Source organism: Etheostoma cragini, chromosome 15 (assembly GCF_013103735.1).
Source record: "Etheostoma cragini isolate CJK2018 chromosome 15, CSU_Ecrag_1.0, whole genome shotgun sequence".
In the NCBI taxonomy this organism is placed as follows: domain Eukaryota; kingdom Metazoa; phylum Chordata; class Actinopteri; order Perciformes; family Percidae; genus Etheostoma; species Etheostoma cragini.
The window spans coordinates 16,148,683-16,171,470 of NC_048421.1; the positions used below are offsets into that span (position 1 = coordinate 16,148,683).

The following is a 22,788-nucleotide window of genomic DNA, read 5'->3' on the forward strand; positions in this document are numbered from 1 at the left end:
TTAAGAGATAGAATCCATATTACACTTAAGGTTTAGCTTTATTACCCTACAAAACAGGGTAGTACAATGAAATGCTCCCTCCATGCTACACACACAGAAAATATATAGTAGGGCTGTCTGAAGACACTCAACACTCATCATCACGCTCGTACTCTTATATGTGCTTTCAAGTTTCTTGGGAAGAAGTCATTCCACATTACAAAGCATTAAAAATGACTAATCGTCTAAAGAAATCTTAGTCGACTTACACCAAAACAAATGATTAGTCAACTAAAAGGAGGCAGCCTTAATAAATAGGACAAAGGTTGATTAAGAAAATTCAATTTACAGAAGCACTAAAGGATGTTTATATATTACATAACTGAACAATTAAAGATTAGGACAGTGGTGGGAAAGAGGGTTAAGCAAAGGTAGTGAAATAAAGATAAGATTGCATAATTTCATAGACACACTTTAAGTGAAAGTTTTTGTTTTGTTGAATGCAACAAAACAAAGAAAGTAACAGCAGCAGCAGCTAGTGTTATAAATTCAGAAATGAAATGGATATTGGCTGATGTCATTAAACTTAAATATGTACAAGGTGTTGCCTCATCCCGGCCAATATAGCAAAAAGGCAACCGGGTTTATTCAATGCTCTTAGAAGTATGGTACTGTTGGACAAACCCCAGAGCAGACAGTCTCTGCAACAAAAACTAAAAACCTCACATGGAGAGCCAGAGTAAATGATCCTTGAGCTGATTGAAACATATACCTCGCTACTTCGTCTATTGGGAGCCATTTCCATTCTAACCTGCTGTTTCCTGCCTTGATGGGAGAAGGACTGAGCAGCGTCTACATCCTGTCCATAGCAAAAGAACAAGTTGCTTTTGACGACGGCTGTACTGCTTATTCAACTAATGAGTGTGTTTATTTTTGATGGAAACACTAGCTTCAGTCGGGGCTCTTCACAATCTTCTCGCTCCGAGTTGCTGTTGACCTTTTCTTTGGGGATCCATCAGGAGAGCAGAAACCTAAAACGATTAATATGTTTACTTAAAGCACAGGCTGCTGATTGATACCTTGATTGATTGAGTCGGAGGCCAATTACATGACTCCAAAGATCAGCGCTTTCCAAACAAGTCATTACCACTGAGCCTTTCCTTCCTTATAAAGATCAAGTACAAATACAGGTAGAGCTTCCTTTCACATTTGCAATCCATGTCCTGTTGGCTTTCCATTGGTCCAAAGTCTACCTCTGGTCCACAGGCAACCCCCTGAATGACCTGAGGTGACCTTTCTAATGGGCAGGGCATTGGAGAACGGACATAACCATCGGTTCTCCATCATGGCAGAGAAAATAGAGAGTAAGGAAGTGACAACGTGGAGAGGGTTGATGCTTCCCATATGTCAGTGGGACTGGGACTCGTTCCCAATCATGGCATAGCCTGGAGACATGTATGGTACGACAAACTTTTAAATAAACCAATCACTGGTATTATTCCCATGATGGCTTTTAATCTACACAAGAAAAAAATGATGACAGAATTCTGTGCAGAAGAGACGATAAGATGAGACGCCTATCCCTGAGGGAAGAGATCTAAGACATCAGACTGACAAACATTAGCACTGTTAACACAAGGCACACAGGTGCAGCTCTGGGAACTCAAAGCCCTTAGAGCTGTAATGCGATTTTAAGGCAACAGTATTTACACAATGGCTCCTGGGTAGCTCATGTGGTAGAGCGCACACCCTTTTTCAGAAGTTAACTCCTCGATGCAGCGGCCACGGGTTCGACTGCAACCTGTGGCCCTTTGCTGCATGTCATTCGCCCTCTCGCTCTCCCCTTAATGTCTTCAGCTTTCCTATAAATAAAGGCCTAACATGCGCCCCAAAAAAACAGAATTTACATGTCAAGCGTGCAGACGAGTGTGAAATTGGTTGTATATGGGTTTATGGCCCTCAGAGTCAAAACCCAAAGTGGGAGAAGTCACCACAGTAACACATCAAATTAGAGAGGCAACCATCTTGTCAAACAAACCCAGGAGCAGCGCTCTGAGTGACAAGGGTTAACCATGCATGCAAATATTATCAAAGAAGGAAAGCAAAATTACCATTAGCCTTGTCTGGTTCCTTCCAGTTCCTCTTGTGTCAGAAGAACCCGTTGTGGCGAGCGTGTTTTCACAGCATCAAATCGCTCCCCAGTGAGCCAGAACAAGGAAATCACTCTTTAATAAGAAGCCACTTAGAGGACATCCAGTAAGTGAGCTGAGTTAGACAATTCCTAACAAATCTGGAAATACAACGTACCTGACATGAGGACTTAATAGAATTGGGCTAAATTAGTTTTACGTTTAATATTGCCACATGGCTTCATCGACCATATGGTGTGTGTAAAGGAAGTCATTATTCACCGTCAACCTCCCTTTTCCTTGGATATGTAGCTCACAATGCCATCGCAAATCAATTACAAGTGATGAGGCTGAACACATGTTGCACGGCTTAAACACTGTACTTATTCTCTCGCTGTACAACAGGAAAAAAGCATCGTTCATTGCATTGGTTTGGGACACAGTTCAGCACCAGGCACCTGCAGAGTTAATGTTCACATGGCTGAATTACCGCTGGCTCAGTGGGTTATAACAACGTTTCCTTGGACCCAGAAGCCATCAAACCTCACCTGTCTACAGGCTGAATGAGAAAACCCTTTCAGACTGCACCTCAGGCTGTCAGTGTAGATTATACGGGCAGAGTGTCTGATAAACACGGGACAGGCCCCTGCCCACCTCCTAAAGCCTGGTTAATGGTTCCTTTGTCTCTGACTCATCCCCTGCCAGCCAGAAGCCGTTCACACTGATCCAACCAGAGCTTGTGATAAGTAATCCTTTTTGGAGATTTGTAAACATAAGATACAAATACCGCTATTAATAATTGATTCCAATTCAGAAAATAATTGGGCTAAATAAGTATTGAAACAGGTAAATAAAAATAAATGAAATGAAAATAAGAGTGAGTTTTATGAAGTTCTTATGGCTATGACATGTTGACAAACGTGAGCTTGATCATGGTAAAACAGGGAATTCACAAAGCAATCTCAACATTACTTACTCGCATGTTTCAGAGCTTTTAAATATATCACACAGTCTTTAGCTGACTAGTTTTGGATGTGCAGATATTTTAACTGTCCGTTATTCTGAGCCCTTTTAGGAATACTTCTACAACTGCTACTACTACTACCACCTTTATTGATTTAAAAGGTGGACCTTGAGATTCACCTTTTGCCAATTGTTGAAATTGTTTTGAAAATGCTGTATGAACTCTCCCGGCGGAGTCTTTGTTGCTGCTCATATTCTTCAAAAAGGCCTTATAAGAGCTCAGCATTTTCCGCAAGATCTAACTGGTACAACTATTTGTTACAGATGGTGTAACCATCTCTCATTAAAATTGCGTCATTGAGCTCTAAATGCGGCAGGTCCTTCAAACCCACAGCAAAAACAATGGCCATGCACGTCCAAACTGACAGCGGGATGTAAAACAATGTTCATGAATCGGGCGAGTGAGCGTGTTGCCAACAGGAAATAAAAATGTTAACGCTGGCACACGGTAAAGGCGCAACCCCGGCGAGATTCTCATTAAATAGCAGAATATCAGCAATAAATAAGTTCATTGTGACGTCTGCTGCGTCTGGTTGAAATATGGTGGTGAGCTGTTAGCAGTGATCTGGGAGAGGCAATTCTGACGGCTTCATCTCGGGGTCAGCACACTCAGCGGAGCCCAGTAAACTGTCCTTCCCACAGGCCGGGAGTTTAATGACAGAGGTGGGAGAGGCAGGCTCCGCACCTGGACACCATCCAGAATGACATCCCCCTCTACTCTCTCGCCGACTGTAAAGAAAGGCTGTCTATGAACTGTAGACGTGTGAATCAATGATTTTACTGTACGCCAGTGTGTGTGGATGTTTAAGATGCTCCACCATCATGACGTGTGGGAGAGCGAACCCTCGATGAACAACTTGAACTGGCCTTTATTTGTGTTGATGTCAGTGAAGCATCATTTCAACACAGTCAAACATCTTTTTGTGTATGTGTGTTTGTTGTTAAAACCAGAGGTGATGGTTAGTGTACAGGGAAGTTTATTTCATCCCGCTAAAAAGCACTGTCAGAGCAAATCATTTGCACACAGACTCTCACCCACACACAAAGATAGACCAGTACAAACAGATATAGTACACTGCTGTTCCTCATTAGTACTCTAGTATCCATTTCAGTTGTCTCATTTCTTCTTAAATGGGAATAGAACCAAGTTGAAAGAAACTCAACTGGCCAGGGACATTTTAATCAATATTTGTAAATGTGGACAAATCTCTCCTGGAGCTCCACACTTCCATGATTTACAGCCTGGAAAAGCTCCAGTGACAAACTGGAGAGTCACTTGGTTGACACAAGGACAGAGTTGGACAAGTCAGTTTTTAAAAGTAATTAGTTACAGTTACTTCTTCCAAAAACTAAATTAGTTACTCAGTTACAAATTATAAAAATAATCAGTTACTTAACAAAGTAACTATTGCGTTAGATTCAAGTACATTTTTAAAATGCTCAAATGTGACTCCACCTCCACCCCTCTTTAATGGAACTTAAAATACATGTGCATGTTCAATTATTTATGATGAATCTGAATATGATGATGAAATGGACAATTATTAAGCAATGTTTGGTGATGTTTCTTCTTGTTGACGTTCAAAGTATTTCAAACAATATGAGACTAGCTCGCCCCTCCCTCCTCCTCATCCCGTCCCCTGCCCCTCCATTCTGTGCTTTCGCGCACTAAGGGCCCCACCCCCACCCCCAAATCCTTCTTGTTGGTTATGTGAGAGCTTGTAGAATACGATGTAAGAAGTAGTGAATCCGGGCGTCTCGACTAAAACTTTTGGTGATACATCTGAGGCAAAACTAATTTTTACCTGTGGAGCTCTGAGCCGACCACAGCCATTTGATGTGGCTCGGGAAAGGGAAGTTTGGGGTCCCCTACTGGAGCTGCTGCCCCCGCGACCCGATACCGGATAAGCGGATAAAGATGGATGAATGGATGGATGGATGGAGCTCTGAGCCAACAGAACAGGGAAAGCAAGGTTTCTATTGCCAGATGAGGGACAACTCTGTCCGGCTTATTTATGTAGCATGGAAGCTTGGTGGAATAGCGTTGAAGTCCCCCAGCAGAACTACGGAGTCCCCCACTGGAGCCCGATACAGGACTCCATTCAAGTTCTGCATGAAGGCTTAATACGACAATCTCTTGCTGAATACTGCAAGAGTGAATAATAAGAAAAACAAGATTATAGTAACAACCTTATTTTTTGGCAGTAACGGTGTTATTAAGATGAGAAGCGTAATCAATGAGATTACACGTTACTGAAAAAAGTAATGCCATTATTTATAACGCTGTTATTCCCATCACTGCTCATAGAATGTTCTAAGGTTTTCTATCTAAACTGTTTTTAATGAGACAGTAGGGCACCAATTACAAACCAAACCACATTTCTGAAAATCACCATGGGTACTGTAAAATTCCTACATGCATATTTGAGCATGTCTTCTGGGCATATCTGTAATATTATTTGTTATGCATGAAAAAATCTCTGCGATTAATGGGCACGTTACTGTGGGGAGACTTACACATCAACTGCTTGCTTTACAGGGAGGTCAAAGGCCACAGAGCTAATGAGGTTCAGTCAATTTTATTTAATGGATGGATATTTTAAGAGTTGACTGTAGACTCACTTAGAGATTAGTTTAGGCCATCCATAAACTCTTGATAAAGCGATGGTATCAGCGCCCTTCGGGTGTCCTATACGCCCACTGGAGCTCGAGGAAGAAAAAGAATGCTTTTATCCATGTGGCATACATAAATTCACTTCCAACACTCAACTATATTATGTTATTTAGAGTAAGAACTTCTTCAATAAACCTATGGTCTAATACAATGTAAAAGTGCATTAACATGTATTGGCAGGGGGTCTTGACACATTAAGAGCCTAAAGTAATGAGAAATGTAATTTCACACGTCTGTGATTAAGTGAACCCGCTACATGCAAGCACTTGACTGCCAGGAATAGTTGTATACATATTACATATTTTCAACACATGGAGATTCAACCTTATACAGCAAGTGTCGACTTAAGATTGAATTTTTTTTTATAAAGAAATCTATTTAAAAAAAAATGTTTTATAGTTATTTGTATGTACCACACACACACAAACACACACACACACACACACACACACACACACACACACACAATAAAGGAAGGCAGCTTTGAAAAAAACATAATTCTAAAGGACTTGTATTAAAGTCACAGAAGTACAGCTCTCTGTGTGTCTATGGGTTAAAGCGCCCACATTATGCTAATTTTCTGGTTCATAGTTGTGTTTAGAGGTTGTTCCTGAATAGGTTTACATGGTTTAGTTTTCAGAAAACACCAGATTTTTGTAGTACTAGTATTGCTGCAGCTCCTGTTTTCACCCTGTGCGTTGTGCCGTCTGTTTTAGCTACATAGTGAGATTTCTCACTTCTGTACCATCTTTGTTGGGAGTCGCACACGTGCATTAAGTACTGCTAGCTAGTCAGTTACAGAGGATAAAGGAATGCTACGCTGGCCGCTAAGAGAGCAAATATTGTAATGTTTGGGCTGATGACGTAGCCGGCCCTGCAGTTTCTGACCATCTCACCCGCTGACTGAAGGCAGGATACATTCAGAAACCTGCATCTCACTCAAAACAGCATGGATAGTTTTTCCCCAAGTTTGTATGTATGTGGAAGCACCAGAGACACAAAATAAAACCCCAAATCCCAGAAAAAGTGTAGTTTTTTCATAATATGAAAACTTTAATGCTTTAAGCTTGGTTTCTCTAACAATTAGGCCACCTCTCCACTTTACAGATGTCTTCACACTGGTTAGGATTTGATATTTCTGCTCCAAAATTAGAAACACATCTGAATATGAGCAGAACAGGTAATATTTTCTGCACAAAGGTCGTCTTTACATCTGGTTTACTCACTTAGACTTTGGGACAGTTTTATTAAGAGTGCTTGGGACGGTTCCATGTGCACGTTCAGTACATTAACACCTCCATTTTGCCCCACCACCATCTCCTGTCCCATAACTCTCAGTTAGGAGACGGCCACGACCTGCAGTCACTATGGAAATCTATTTTCTATCAGTGAAAAGAAAACACACCTCCCAGCACTTGAGACTGCTCTTTTATAGACTGTCACATGGTGTGGGTCAGTTTTTCACTGGGGTCATATTAACCAAGATCCTCGAAACTGTGTCACATATATATTAGTCCCATATGATTAAGATGAATGATGGATTATTCATCCCACAGGCATTCGGGAACTGAAGTACAAAAGCGCTTATAATGCTACAAAACTATAGTTTCATATCCTACTCCGGATCCCCACCATTCTAATGCAAAATAAATGAAGTTGAACTGTGAAACATTATTGGAGTTATATCTTTTGTCTCTTCCTAACACAGTAATGTCATTATTGAGAAGGGGCCCATTTGTATTTTTGAATTATAATGTTATGAATTCTGAAGCATTTATAGATCTAAGCCCTATACTGAATGTGGGAAATGGCCTCCCCGGGGTGTTCCAAACCGTTTCAAGGTAGGTAAAGTGAATGGAAGTGAAAGATTTCATTCATCATGACGTTAGTAATCAAATGATCATATGAAATACCCTTAATGTGTGTGAATTGGTTACAGAGATAATTCAGAGATAGAAACGAAAAAATGCCATGCACTTTTTTAAAATATATTTGGTTCAGTCTGAAGTTATGCAAAACAGCAATTATAGACAATCTTGGTTCTATTGTTGAGTGTATGGGATAAGTTAACATCCAGGAAATACGCAATATGTTGCATGTAAACTGGAATTTATTCAAAACAATAAAAAAGTATATTACAGACTCCATTCATTCTGTATAAAAATGCAAATAACAATGTAAACATGATTACTACTTCAAGGTTAGGGGAGCTTTGTTGTCATGGTGTCCACAGTGTCCAATGTTAAAGTTGGATATTTTTGTTGTCCAATCCATTCACCCCAACCTCCTCCCACTGTGGACTGTGTCCCATTTTATTGTATTATAGATATAATAAATTTAAATTTAATATTGTTTGAATACACTTTTTAGGCAAGAAAAACTAAACACAATAACTACTAATTGATTGATCACTCATTGGATTCAAAGAATCTGTGAACTGCCATGAAATCTGAATATTTTTAGCCCTCAAATGTGAATAATGATTTTCAGCTGTTGTAAAATCTAAAAAAAAATACAGTCACAACCCGTAGTAATAAACACGCCATCATTGGATAAATAAGTAAAAATAGCTATGAAATATACGGGGTGGCAGTTGCTCTGTCAGTAGGGAGTTGGGTTGGGAACCGGAAGGTCGATTGTTCGAGTCCCCGTACGGACCAAAGTATGGTGATGGACTGGTAGCTGAAGAGGTGCCAGTTCACCTCCTGGGCACTGCCAAGGTGCTTGTGAGCAAGGCACCAAACCCCCAACTGCTTGGGTGCCTTTCCATGGGCAGCCCCCTCACTCTGACATCTCTCTATTTAGTGAATGCATAGGTACTGAGCATGTGTGTGTAATTCAGGCCTTTGTGTAATCTGTGTAATAACAACAGTGTAAATTGTAATTTCCCCTTGAGGGATTAAAAACGTATACATTGCACGAGTAATGGTATGAAGGCTGACCCATGTATTCAAAACACTGCATACTGTACATAATAAAAAGGAAACAATTTCATTTATTCAAAGTAAAAGCTTTTCCCTGAAAACAATAGCCACTATAAGATTCACAGGCGGCGGAGTGTTAGTCTGTATGGAGCACTTTTATTTTAAGAGATCTTACATTTTAAGGGGCTCTGTCTTTGTTGAAACAACCACTGTCATTAAGACAGAGGGGGCTCCTGCTCTGTGTATCCTTGGCTATAATAAGAAACAGGATGGATCTCCTGGACTACTGTGCATCACACACACACACACACACACACACACACACACACACACACACACACACACACACACACACACACACACACACACACACACACACACACACACACACAAAACACGCCAGTTCATGCGTCTCAGCAGTCAAGTTTTACCACCCAGACAGCAGCTTTCAGCTGGTGGGGGTAGGAAGAGAGGAGGAGAGGAGAGGAGGAGGATGGGGGGTATGCGGGGATAAAGAAGGAACGCATTCATCTTCTCCTCGAATGTAGATGTTATAAGAAACACAGTAGCACATTCACCCTAGGGATTTTAGCCATTTGGACAGAGAAAAGCGGATTGTACACATAAAAAATGCACACTTTTTCCCTGTGTGCAGCCTTAAGTCCCAGAGCATGGTGCATTTATTTCATGTGGTTGCTGCAGATATGTGAGGATCATCAGGCAGTTGCAGTTCTTGGATGCTTCTGCTGAAACAAGTTGCTCTTCAAGATGAAGTGAAACATAATTGGATGTGACTACATATGAGGGAAATTGAGATGGATCGGGACGCGGATCAATACAAGTAAGTGGCCGGCTGTGCTGCAGCGCTTCGATGGACCCGCACGCCTATCTCTTCTTCTCTCTCTGGGTCCAGCTCTCATTTTCACAACAACATCATAACCCACTATTGGGTGTCTATATATGCTCATTAGGGGCTAATAGGGGAGGTGTTTTTTTTTGGGGGGGGGGGGGGGGAGTTGGAGGGGCAGAAGCCATTACAGGAACCACCTGCCCTCTGCCCATCACATCACTCTGCCCCCAGCCTCTCACCCATCATACACACTCTATACCAACCTCAATACCATCCACTTAAAAGCCCTCTCACTGACTATATCAGAAATCCACTTTTATAAGATTAAAGGGAAGAAGGCGGGCCAGACACCAGCACAGAGGAGATAGATGATGGGGGATGAGGGGGAGGGATGTGTTGTTCGGGGTGGTTGGGTTCCGGGGAAGAGGAGAGAGGGGTTGAGGGGTTGAAGCAACACGGTCCGACCAGTCTTGAGTAAAAAGCGAAAGTGGTGAGTCGCACAGTGGCCTGGGGTAGGAAGCCCTGTCGTCTAGAGTGAGGGTGTGGGTAGTGGCAGAGGGGAGGAATGGTGGAGAAAACAAAAGAGACAGAGGGCTGATTCAACAGCTGTAAATTCCACGATTGGCCATGGAGGCTTTTAAAGACGTGTGATGTCCATCCATGATTTTATACGAAGAGGGATGAAACCGCCGGGGGGCTTTTCAGCTCAGAGGGGAATGTGAGACCCTACGTGTCATGAGTGGATTGGCACAAAACTGTAGTGGCAAAACCGAAAGTTGGGTAAAGCATATGGTCCACACATTTCTGAGCTGTGCATGACACTGGTCATCAAACAAGAAAATGAGAACACTTTTAAACAATGACCATCCCGTGGCTATATATGGACATCCTGACAAAAGGAAGACTGTAAATCATTTTTTAAACAAATCTGATCCGGTATGAAGTAGCATTGCTGACTAGTCATGATTGCGAAGTGATGCATTATTCATATCTGGCATAAATTGAGAAAATTGACCGTGACAGCTTGATCAAAGACAACAGAAAGCCAATACGTAAATGTAACATCATATGGTCGGCATGTGATTTGACTAAACAAAACAGTCAGCTGAGGGGGTAAGAAAGGTGAGATTAAACCAACATGTCTGCCATTTTTAATCCCACCAGGCAGCGACTGCAATTCAGAATCATTTTCACTTGAGGATATAATGGCCCCAACTTTGCTTCTGCTCAGTGAAACCTTCACGTTGGTCAGCACATATCCTGACCTAACAGTCCAGCTCCAGAGGGAGGAACAAAAACTAAACAGCTATTTTACAACCATACATCATGGGAAAAGATAAAGTGCCATCCAAGTATTGTTTTAACTCTCTACAAGAACACAACTTGGATGGAAAACAGAGATGTGGTTTGACTAATGAGTAGCACACACAGACTAACCCGCAGTACACTGAGATGCACAGAAAATACACAACCTAAGCTATATACAAGCCCTTAGTGTCTTCCCTAAACACTAGCCAATCATGAGCATCTGACATTCAGTGGATTCAAGATGTTCGGAGAAGTGATTTAGAACAGCTGCAACTGTTACTCAAGCCAAGTCAAGAGATGACAAGGATCCTCTGTGGGTCCAACTATGTATGGACTGTATTCACATTTTGCTGATCATGTGTATATTCAGTCTAAATTGAAGTCATTTCTAAATTAAAAAAACAACATGCGTTTGGATACATCTCATATATAGCACATTGTCAGTTTTTATTTTTATTTTTTACTATGTTCTATAGCAGTAACAAAGCCGTGGCGTATTTGCTTATAATTTCATGAATTCCCATGCCTTCATTTAAACTGACTGTATGTTATATATTTATTGTGATTATATTATAAATTACATGTTAGGTTAAAACACTTGCTTACTTATTTTGCTCTTTTCTCATATGTGTTTCGTTTCTGTTTCATGCATTTAGAATCTGTGTAACGTTTTAAATGGCATAAAATGGATCAAAATGGCACATGAAAACATTGCCCTTTGGCAGGGCAACGGTTTGACTTTGGAAACGTTTCAAGAGTAGTGGAAATCCTGACTACATTGCCCAGAAATCATTTGGTGTCACACACCTGAAGCGTTCTCTCGTCCTTACAAATGAAGAAACCCTGATGTAAAGCATGTATCATTTTCACAGTTGAATCCTGATTTATCCTTCATTCTTGTCACTGTATGAGGAAGTCTTTATATTGTACTGTTTTTGAATCATTTAAAAAATGACCTCAAATGTGTAATTATACACATAAGTATGCTCAAGAACATACCACAACATTTCTATTTACTGGCAGCTGGTCGAAGCAGGTCAACCATTACCAATGATTCTTACTGCTGTTGAGAAAACAATCTTGTGGTGTCACATTGTTACCAATGTGATCCACATGAACCATAACTGATATTGAAAATGAATTGGATAGAAAATGTAAATGTGGGTTGGCAGGTTCTAAAGCAGCCCAAGTCATTTAGTGTGACAAGTGTAATTTAGAGAGTTATAATACATCCTTTCTATGTGCAGAGAGTGTACAGTGTCCTGATATCAGCTGACCTGTGCCCTTTCATCCTCAACCACTGGGCCACAGGCAACAACACCCAAAGAGTCCAGAGATAAAGCAGACTCATTTCCACGGCTGCTCAGGTTGGCTGTGATGGACGCTGCAAAGGTGCAGGCAGTGCCAGTGCCACACTGTGATGAATGGGTCCTGCGGTGTGTCGTGACTCACTCCGCCTTGAGCGGGCACTGTGCCCACCCCCCCACTCCCCTACTCTCGGTTCCTTTCCTCCAGTTCCCCCTCTCCTGCAGCAGATGAGTCAGAGAGGCTGTTACAGTATGAGATGGCTTAGCATGGAGAGGGAATTAATGAAATAAAAAGAATGAGAAACCTGCCATTAGGGACCCTTGCCGGCATGCAGTGATGGCACACTTGATTTGATTTGGGGTTTTTAATCTAAGAAGAGGGGCTATGCTTTCATATGTCTTTTTTCTCTTCTTGGCAGGCAGCATTTTTTGAGCTTTCTAGGGAGTTCTAATTGTTTTAAGCGCTTTCTGGGCAGGTGTCAGCCGTGACAGCCTCGCTTTGGAGGAGAAAGGAAGGGTAGTGGTCACAGGCTTGTCTTCTGCGTTTAGCAGAATGAACCGAATGTGTGTCAGAAAGTGTTATAAACCATGTGAGATGTGAGGCATCGGGGGAGGGCTGGGGGACTGTAATGTCCAACACCTGACAACTATTCAAAACAGACCAGGATCAGCCAAGTTGTCCGTTATATACACAACTCTTCACACACAGCCACATGTCCCCTTGGCTGACACACACATTTTATTTGTGACCTTTATCTTCATTTCATCTGTCATTACTGAACAGGTGTTATATGGCGAGCTGTGGGGTCACAATGAGGAATTTCTCATTTTGCTGGTGTTGACTGAATGACAGAGCTGTCCTCCCTCTAACATAACCAGGATCTGCCAAAAATGGAAGCTGAGGCTGTTCCAGTGACTATTATAACATCAAGGTTGTTGCTAGCGGCCTTTATCAACGACAACAGTGGAATCCACAAGTGATTAAATTCATATCTACCAGTCATCAAACCATTTTACAAAATGTAAACAAAACTACACGAGCATAAAAGGACTAAAGGATAAAGGACATTGACGACGCTCCATCACCAACACAAACACTGCGACTAGGATGGGTTGTATTCAGATGAACGCCAATCAGCAATTTCCTTAAACCGTGTATGTACAAGGATCCATCACTTTATTTTTGCACAGCTGTACAGTCTAATATAACCCACAGCATTATTGAAAGATAGTTCAAATATTTTGTCCAACCACACATGAAGCACAAGAGGTTTGGAGAATACATTGTATTGCCGGGGGGTCCTACTGGATAGCATTATATTACAATTAAGATAATTAACTCAGTGCACTGTATACTGTATGGTGTCATGTCCCTGTTGTCATAATCAAGTTTCCCTTTACAAATTAAATAACTGTTGCTTGTGACAGATACACTTGCCTCTTTGTTGTTACTTTTCCATGTTTCTTTTAAAAATCGTTAAACCAATCTGCTGATTTCTGCTCTATTTTTGATTAGTGTAGCATCCAGGAGCATCTTATCTATCATCTCTCATTTCTAAGGTCCAATCTCGAATATCTCACCCAACACATTGTGTCCTCTCACGCCTCATTTCTTATTTTCACATGTCTCATCTCACATATGCTGTCCCTCTATCTTATCTCATCTTTTGTCTTTGTCAGCTATCTTATCGCCCACATCTTATATCATCTAAACTCTGTCTAACCTCATGTCTCAATTCTATTCTTAAAGTATTATGTTGATATATGCCATACAGGGCTCTGACGATATCGTATCACCGCAATACCGGCGGAAAAAAAGAAAAAGGAAATTACATTGCTCGTCACAAGAGAATGACAGTCTTTACATTAAGATTGTTTTATTTAATCAGGACAATGCCCATTAATCAACATTTCTGTAAATGCACCGGTGATAGCCAGTCGGTTTATTTTCAACTGTGGTCCTAGTTACCTAGCATGCGTGTCTTTATGGTGGGAGGAAACCCATGCAAACACGAGGAGAACATGCAAACTCCACACAGACCCGCCCTGCCCGGACTAGGGATCAAACTCTGCAGGGCCAACTTGCTTTGAGGCAGAACTGCCAACCACAGAGCCACCGTGGCTGGCCACAAATTTATAAATTGTTGGGTTTAAAATCGGGCTTGGGTTCACAATTCCCTTAGAAGGGAGAGAGAATTTTTTTACTGGTTTTACTAAGTTTTTATATGGTATTCATCCGGAAAGTGAGATGAAATGTTAATTTATTTTATTGTTCATATGTTGCTAAAATTGCCCTTTTACTGTAAGATTAAAGGGAGAAAAATTGGATGTTAAACAAGAGCTAGTTCCTTATTTTACCTAATACTGTTAAAAAAGCAAATACAGGCACGGTACTCTTTTTGCACTTGCTCTGTTTACTTAAAGTTTTTATTTGTGTATTCCTCCTGAAAGTGACTTTATTTTGTTAAATAAAAACTACATGTTAATTTTACTTGTTTACAGTGCCGTGTTAATCAATTTTAATAGATAGAGATTTTAACCTTATTGAAATTTGTTGTGTAAATTGTTTATAATTGAGCAATAGGAAAACAATTGCCCATTGAACAATGATTAGATTAGTCGACTAATCAAAAAAATAATCGCTACATTAATCATTTAAAAAACAATCGTTTGGGACAGCCCTACCTGTAATTTCCTCATGCTTGCCCTATAGCTCAAGCAGCCACCCTAAGAACAGGGGATAGTCTCACTGAAGTTGACAGCTAGACATGGATATAGTTAAATTTGTCCTTTTAAAGAATCCAGGCAAGACTCACTTCAGTTGCAGTAATGAGCAATCCATTACCTTTGGTCAGCTCATTAGAGTATAGCTAACTCTGCCGTGTATCTGAGCTTTCATCTGGCTATTTGTTTAGTGTATAGTCAATGTCAGGGGAGCTGGAGTGTTACAGCATGGTGAGCAGCGGTCGTAATTAAGTATGTGTGTGTGTGTGTGTGTGTGTGTGTGTGTGTGTGTGTGTGTGTGTTTGTGTTCACAACTGATGGAGTAAATTAAACCACGTGCAATACCGAGAATGACAAAGTGTGCGTCTCTGTGAGTGTGTGTTTGTTTTCCAAGATGTTTGATCCATCATGTTCAATTGAAACCTGAAAACCACCAGCAACTCTCCATCCCTCAACACGTAGAAAAAATAAACCTTGAAAAACAATCAATCAAACAATCTTTCCACTTCATCCAGGGGGCTTTACATTCTCCACTGACCCATGTCGGAAGCGGACCGGGCTCGACTCGAACCTCTTCCTCCCTTCACAGCGGCAGCAGATCCACATGCCCTAAATCACAACCCATGCCCTTGACAGCGTGCGATGGTGCTGAAAACATCTTTCCCAGCTTGTGATTGTGAAAGATTAGCCAGCGCATAAATCATACCACAAAACAAAGAAGCTTGTCTGGATTGCAACGGTTGGTAGAAAATAGGGTGTGTATTTGAACCAAACCCCAAATGAAATGAACACGTTTTTCAATTTCAGAAGAAATCAAAGACTCACTATAAATTACCTCCAAAGACTCAACCCAATCTCTTAAATGACCATCTCCCCCAAAACTATCCAGCTGAGTAATTCCTGATGCCCACTATAATAAAAAATTAGATATACATCCAGGGGAGAGGTCAGCATTACATCATGTGGTCATGAAGGAATTCGTTGGCCGTTTGGCCTTTTTCCATAAATATGGTCAGGACCACAGTGAAAGACCTGTAGTGTATCCTTTGTAGTGCTGAGATTATGGGAATGTGAGTCAATATCAGCGCCTCATTTGGCACCAGAGAACTGTTGCAAAGTTAGTGAAAGCTAATAAATAACAATGATAGGTTACAAATCATCCTGCTTGGGTGAGAGTGCGATTGAGACCAGCCAATCTTACACAAACACACACACACACACACACACACACACACACACACACACACACACACAGGGACTGTTTTCTGTTAGCTCAGTGTTGATGCATGTAAAGTTTGTATGTACGAGACGAAAAGATGGAGGGATAGATAGATAGATAGTGTGTGTGTGTGTGTGTGTGTGTGTGTGTGTGTGTGTGTGTGTGTCTTGCAAGCATTCCTGGAGATATAACAAACTCTAGTGAGACAATCAGAAGAGTGAGTGGGAGCAGCAGGGGTGCTGATTGGCTAAACCGATGCAGAGAATTGAAGCAGGCTGTTTCTTTAGGGATCAATTCATTCTCTCCTAGTCCCCGACCGAGCATGAAACACATGGAACCGATAAAAACCTGAGAGTCATACGGTATTGCTGAACAAAATACACGTACTTCAAGCAGGGAGGCGCACAGAAAAGCGAGATCACAGGGGGAGGAAAATAAGTTCATTACGGTTTGTCCCAAATGGTAGGATTGTCTTTCCCTTATATCTCACAGCAACAATCAAGTCTATTCTCCTTATCTACCAAGGGAAATAAGATGAAGGAATTTTTTGGGGGGTCAGTGAAAGCATTGGGGCCGCCAATAATGTATCACATTTTACATAGAATCAGCCAATCATATGTTAACCCTTAAGAGGGATGCGGAATTCATGTAGCTGATTAAAGGGTGCAATAATAAAACTAAAAGCACAATGTACTCCAAGCGTTATATAGGAGTTTTCAAGCAAAACACGCAACTAATAAAAAGGCTGTAGGGGATTTCGGCATATTACGTCACAGAAAAGCTGCCATGCGTTTTCCCTTTCGCCTCTCACCCTTACAACCGTAGCAGAACGTATAAATATAAAAGCCTTATATTGCTCCATATGGCAAACAGTTCAACCAAAGTGTGTTTGCAGAGCCTAATCAGGCTGATGTATAGTGTTATTACCCTGCACACAAAGCTTGCTTTAGTCACAAATGGTGCTAATGCTGTCAGTGCAACAGCAGAGAGACAGTTTATTTTACAGAGAGTTGCTGGTAACACCCGTCTGACAAGACAGAGGCATCCATCAAATCCACCTCCCACACTCATTTGTGCCAATGCGCTTTTCTGGAATCACATTCATGTATAGAGCAGCAGAAGGTGTAGATGGGACTAGAGCAACAACAATTTATCTATGACGGATGTGAACCTGCTCCCTGGTGGGGAGGGAGCTACTGGTCCCGGCTGACAGCTGGTAGTTAACACAGGTATCGTCTCTCAGACATGGAGCTCAGATCAAACGCAGCGGAGGTGAATGGGGCGCCACCCTGCCATGACATTGTATAATACAGCCGACAAAAGGATCCACCCTTACCCTCAGCCCTGAGGGCTTTGACCAAACAATGGCCTCAGGGTCAGAGAGAGCCCAACCATCATTTTTACACTAAAAATATGCTAAAAAGACTGAAAATGAAAAATGAAAGGATGACTAATGATATCAGCAAAAATAATTACATTTCTTTCTTAATTTCCATGGTGTCTGGCCATACACACATTTTTGGTATAATATAACTTTTGAGTTTTTGGATATCTCTGATACCTCCGTCACAACACACAGGAGGTTGATGGCATGTTGTTTGTCTTACATTGTACATTCCTCTAAAAAGAAATAGTTCTTACCATAAACACTGCCCTGGTCACTCACAATAATCCAGAGGTGTCAATATCAATAAAGACTGCTCTACAACCAAAGGTATTTTCAAAGAATATTTAGAGTTTTGTAAAACTGAGCACCACAAATGCAATTGTATTCATCACCCAATGGGGTGGTGGCAGAAATCCCAGAGATACTACGACATTATATTGGGGGGGGTGTTCTAGCCTTGTGGATGCAGTGTGTTTCGGACAGAGTATTGTTTGTCAAACAGAAACAAAGAACGAGATAATGTCCAAAAATCTAATGGAGAAAGTTAGACGAGTAGCTGGGAAATGGAGGGCGGCCGTGGAGTGAGGATGATAAGTTGGTACGTGCTTTAATCCATTGCCCAGCTGTAGGGTTAGTTGCTATTGTAGGAGCAGGTCTCAATCGATGGCAGCACCCTGGATTAAATTACAAATTGAGTTTAGCGGGGCTGCTTTTCCCCTCTTTATTTCTGCAGGGTCCCCCAGCGAGGCTCCACTGCAAGCTATTTACGGCGCCCTCTTCCTGGGTAAGTTAATAAAGGGAGCCCGGCCTGGACGCAGCTCCACACACAGGCCCGCACTGAGTCATTTGGACTGGAATTGCTCCGACACACCCAATCAATCATGAAGTGGAAAGGGGTCATCCCCAGAGCAGCCCCACCCCTGCACCTTATGGCCTCTTACATCGGTCAATACCAGGCATTATTCTGATCATAATTGCATTAGATTTTTTACAGCGCCATCCCCCTGAACCCACTTACTGGCAAGACCTTTAAAATGCTATTGTTGACTCATGTATTTGGCCAAATTGCCTTATTGACCAGTCTCATTGACTTTTTATTAATGGATTGAGTCTGTTGCACTGACACACTCACTCTCTACAATCAAAATGTCTAGTGATTATGAAAATGAGGGATGTAGTGAACCTGAGCAGGGCTTTGAACAAAGCTGAAGTTCAATAAGACTCTGTCGGTGACCCAGCACAAGCTGCTCCAAGATCTGGAGTAAACAAACCATACATCAACGTGTCATTCCCCCCCCCAACACACATACACTTTGTAGTGCATCTCCATTGTCTTCTGGCAGTGGTATCTGGAAACAAACAAATATGCACACATCTTTCCAGACTATGCTAGTGTAACATACTGTACTTTTCACTGATATGAGACTCAGGGGTTGGTGATGTTGGCAGTGGATGTGAAAGAAATAAAATGCTTACGGTCATGCTGCCAGGATTGTAGGGTGTAATAATGCAATTGTGGTTCATTGCCTGCTCTAAAAGTTTTTTTTTGGCAAACCTGTGCTCATAACTGGATGGCAGTAGATTGGGCTTAGAGCTATGTGATGTGTATTTAAGATATGTGTGGGTGAGGAGTCCTGGGTGAATACTATGTGGACTTACCGGGGGCCACATACTGCAGCTGTTTATGGGCCCCACCGCAGGAGTCTAATGAGGGAGATATGCAGTCAGCGTAATTACACTATAGGTCACGCTTCCCCACCCTCAGAGTAGAAGGTATAGACGGGGAGCGGCGGTGGTAGTGGAGGTCAGGCATGAGTTGGTGGTGTTTGGCAGACAAGTGTTAAAAAAGTCAGTTACAAGCAACCCATTTAACAGCCTTTCTTCACAGAGCCTAAACCACAGCCAACCCACGGGTTGCATGAATTAACCCTGTTGTGCCCTTTTCTTCCTTTCTGCCAACGCCCACGCTGCCTCCAGACAGGCCTCGAAATCACATGACAAGGCAGGGCCCTCACTCACTGAGGGGATGTCTGGAGGCTGAAACCACATCAGGCCACCACAGAGTGGCGGTGAGCGCCACTCTGATCACAAACACAAAGTGATGAACGGCGCTATGACAGCGTGAGAGAGAGAGGGGAAGAGATCCAGCATGAAGAGATCGGTTTGTCAGAGAAATCTGGACTGCGGGCCCTCTTTACAGAAGGGGATTTTCACTGTGACGAACAAGTGCAGAGTGGCCTCTGTGAGGGTTGTGGTAATAGTCTGTAGATTACAGGACTGCACATTAGTTACTGTATGGAAAACCGCTCAGAGGTCATGTACGCTGTCAGAGCTTTATTTTTCCCCACCGTGGAAGTCAACAAGAGACTTTTCAGATCAGTGATATGTAATTTCCCTCTTTCAGAAAATAAATATAAAGCTGTTATAAACAATGTCTATTAACCCTAACATATCCCAGAATTAGTTTGGTTCGGCATAAAGTGAGACATTTCCCTTAAATTGTGAATAGTTTAACTATTAGATCATCTAGTTCAATTAGTATTTTTCAGAAACTTACTTCTAGTTTTTCCCCATTTTTTGATAATTTCTACAGTAAAATTATCATGCAGTTTACAGAGCAACTTCCTGATACAACTTTGACCTACCCGGTGACCGTACTTGCTGTACTTGTTGTTTTCCTGTGTAATGAGGATTTTATTAGTAACATTTCCCTTTTGTGTTCACTTCCAAATACAGTAGTTCAGATAATCTGCATAAAGTGCTTATTTACTACCAGTCTGACAGCTGGACTGCTTCTTGCTCTGCCGGACTTTGTTACAGCGATGTCTCCATATCTTAGAAACTACTTTGGTGAGTGGATTACCAATAGCAACGACGGCCAAAGCCACAAGTAGTAATAAACAGGTTGAGATTGTGTAGCACTTTGTCACTTTTGTTTAAAACAGTTATCTATAAATAAATAAATAAATAAATCTGTACAAACTTACAGTACGGTAATTGATTAAACCAGTCTAAGAAGGCACGCCTGTACTTCTTTAATTGAGACTGATTTAAATAAACTAGGCGCTGTGCTGTGAATATGCAACGATACATCTTTCAAGCTGAGCTGTGGATTTTCAAACTTCTCCCAAATGCAATTCCTCTTGTGAAGAAAATGTCAGCTAGTACGTCTTCACCATCAATGCGCGCTGGGACTATTTCATGTCGGTGAGGTTGGAGGTAGTGCGATACTGTGAATTGAGGGGGTGGAAGTATGACGGGACAATCTGTAGGCAATGGGGAAAAGACCCACAGTCTCCTCATGTCAACCACGATCCCAACCACAGTCTGCAGTGTTGTCAAAGAACATAAAGACGGGTCAGAGGTCAAATGTGGACACATTATGAGAGCAACCCTGAGATCTCCTAAATCAATAAGCCCCTCTCCTATCACATTCTTTGATGTTTATCTTAGAAGCTCACCATGGAAACCAATAACACGCAGCTCTGCATAATTGCATGAGAAAACCCAGGAAAAGTCTGCTGATGGCAGATTATTGAGAATGGGGGGTGGGGTGGATGCGTTGGAGGTGAAGTCAGACAAATTGAGAGGCAATTACAGTAATCATCATTAGAGATTTTTGTGTTTTATCTGACTAAGAACGACAAAACCTCGCTATTACAGAGACTGGGTCCAGGTGAAATGGACATGTTTGTCAGCCCACCAGGGGAAAAGAGAAGAAGAAGAAGAAGAAGAAGAGAGACAGCTTCATTTAAAGACATGACGCCAACCCATTTTCTATTCTTTGTCACATAGACTCAGAAAGTTACAATTCTGCACAAGGATGACATGATCATACCTCATCCACAGCTGTAATCATCAGTGTATGAGTCTTGGGAGTGGACATCATGGCAGACACAGGGATGAGTCACTGCCTGCACAACACAGAGAGAAAGACTAAGTGAAGAGAGAGCTGCAGACAGAAGCTTGGGGTTTCCACCTTTATATTTTTATGCAAATGAGAGTGCATGTGATTAGTCAAGCTGAATAGGAGCTGCAAACTACAAATAACATTTTGTAAACATAAAAAATGTAAATGAGAGGGAGAAAAAAAATGTGTTAAGGAAATTACGAGTAAATACTCTGACTCATGATGAAGGCTGAGCCCAATCAGTCCAACAAATTGTTTTTTGTCGATGCAAATCAGTTGAAAATTGGCTTTGGACCACAAGCAGTTGATGTACAGTCTGTCAGTACACAGTGACCTTGGAAATGATGTGCGTGTCATTGTTGAGCTTAAAATGATCTTGACCATTAGACTCACACAGTATGTAGGTGTTACAGGAAAAGGAAGCCTGTCTCATCATTGTGATCACACCTAGGGGCTAGAAATAAGACTCCAACAACTTGTCTGTCATGTTGTTGCCATGACAACATCCAAATCCAACTTGGTGCATCTGCTTTTAATGCACAGATGATACTTCACAGTAATACTGTAATGTACAACAGCCACTGGACATAGTTTTTATGGACTGAGATTTGTTAGCTAGAATTATAGTGTTTTTAATTATACTTTGGTTTGCATTTTTCTAAGTCTTTCATAGTGAGGCATATGAATAGGATTTGAAATCGAGAACCGGTTCCTCATGGAATCGTTTTTTGGCCACCGTACTTCCAGGCGTTTGGAATGTTGCAGACATGGAGCACAGTAAGAGTAGAGTAAGCTTCAAGTTATGCTAAAAAAGGCTAGTAAAACCTGTAAATCCCCAATGAATCAAAATAAAATGTTCCTCCTATCTGTGAAATAAGCATGTTTTGACTCCACCCCTCAAAGAATCAGAATCTAAAAGGAAGAATCTGACTTGAAATTAGAATTGTTCAAATCTAAACAATACCCTACCCAATAATGCACGGTGAAAATTACTGTAATCATTTCTGTAAGTGATGGGGGGACAAAATCCACAGAAAATGCCTGTCAAAACAGTCTAAATTGGCCAAATTATACTGTTTTTAGTAAGAAATTCCCTCTTCCCTCTAACTGAGTTTCAGGGGAGGGAGTAGCAAAAAGAGGACATTTCGTACTGTAAAGTTGATCAATCTGACTTATTCAGACTGCTGAAGCCTCATCTTAGCTTTAGCTAATCAGCTAAACTGTGGAATAAATCTTTGAAAAGAACGAGGACTCTGGATGTTGTCCCCCATTGAGTGCATTGCAATCAAATTAGCAAGGGCTCTTTAAAAAGCTTTTTTGGGGAAGGTTGTATTGCTTCTACAACCAGACAGAT

The 22,788-nt window shown here is 41.5% G+C and overlaps 1 long non-coding RNA gene across 1 annotated transcript in view; it reads right to left on the bottom strand.

Moving 5' to 3' along the window:
- The window catches only part of LOC117957944, a 48,462-nt gene that overhangs the window by 3,209 nt on the left and 22,465 nt on the right, over positions 1 to 22,788 (bottom strand). Inside the window, exon 2 of the long non-coding RNA XR_004659628.1 lies at positions 21,363 to 21,438. This is a non-coding gene — a long non-coding RNA (uncharacterized LOC117957944). The remainder of the gene's footprint in view (positions 1 to 21,362; positions 21,439 to 22,788) is intronic.